This window comes from Leopardus geoffroyi, chromosome B2 (assembly GCF_018350155.1).
Source record: "Leopardus geoffroyi isolate Oge1 chromosome B2, O.geoffroyi_Oge1_pat1.0, whole genome shotgun sequence".
NCBI classification, from domain to species: Eukaryota; Metazoa; Chordata; class Mammalia; order Carnivora; family Felidae; genus Leopardus; species Leopardus geoffroyi.
In genome coordinates this window covers 96,044,248-96,045,353 of record NC_059332.1, presented here as the reverse complement: position 1 = coordinate 96,045,353, position 1,106 = coordinate 96,044,248, and positions in this window count along the sequence as shown.

Here is a 1,106-nt window from a genome sequence, read left to right as displayed (position 1 = left end):
AACATTAAGACGTAGGAGGATATCTGGCACAGAGTGTATCCCTTTGGCAAGGTCATATTGTTTCTGTCTTTAGGATTTTATTGAATAGATAGAGGTGGGGTCCTCTTATCTATCTTATAATGCCCTTCACACTCCTCTCCCTCTATCCAGCAATTGGAGGTCCATCTCTAATCTCCTCTCATCCTCCAAGAGGCCAACTCCCTCTAACCTACAGCGATTATTTTTTTCTTTCTCTAGACTTCTGTTACACTTTCTATCTGAATTTAAGTTGACATTATGGTAGATTGTAAAAATGCCCACAATTCTCCACTCTTTCCATAAAGAAACAGGGTCTCTTTTCTCACTCCCTAAATCTAGGTTGGCTGTGCCTTATTTTGGTAAATGAAACGTTAGCACAAGTAATGCAAGGAGTACTTGAAAAGATCTTGCACACTGGGCTTACCTCCTTGCTTCTCTTGGAATCTTACTGCTATATGAACATGCCTAGATTAGCCTGCTAGATGATAAGAGATGTGTGGCCAAGTCACCCCCATCACTCCCTTCTAACAGAGAGCCACCTGTCACAAATGTGAGTGAGACCATTTGGGATCAGCCAGTCCCATTTAAATCACCAACTGGTCATTGACACATGGAAGAGACTATTAGAGATTAGTGGAAGCTGTCCCAGATCAGAACTGCCCAGCAGAATCATGAGCTAACCAAATGGTTGTTTTAAGCCACTAGGTGTTGTTGTTGTTTGTCTAAAAATATTTGTTGCAGAAAAAAAAAAAATAGTGACCTGGAATAAGGTCAGTAAAGAGCCAACTCAGTTGCAAACACCATTTGTATTTTAATGTCAGAGATATAAAATGAATGGAAGCTGTGGAAAATCCTGAGCTCTCACATAAAGATTCAATTATATTCAAACTACATAATAAGAAAATGCATCTCAGCCCAAAGCAGTCACAAATTGTTTACTTGAATTGGACCTATTAAAATCTACTTAAAAATCATTTAAAGAGGTGGAACTGGGAATCCTCAAACTGGCCTTAATATCACCACCATTTTTACAGTACACTTGTACTATATTAGAAAGATAGTGTTCAATTAAGTCACTAAATTTTGAG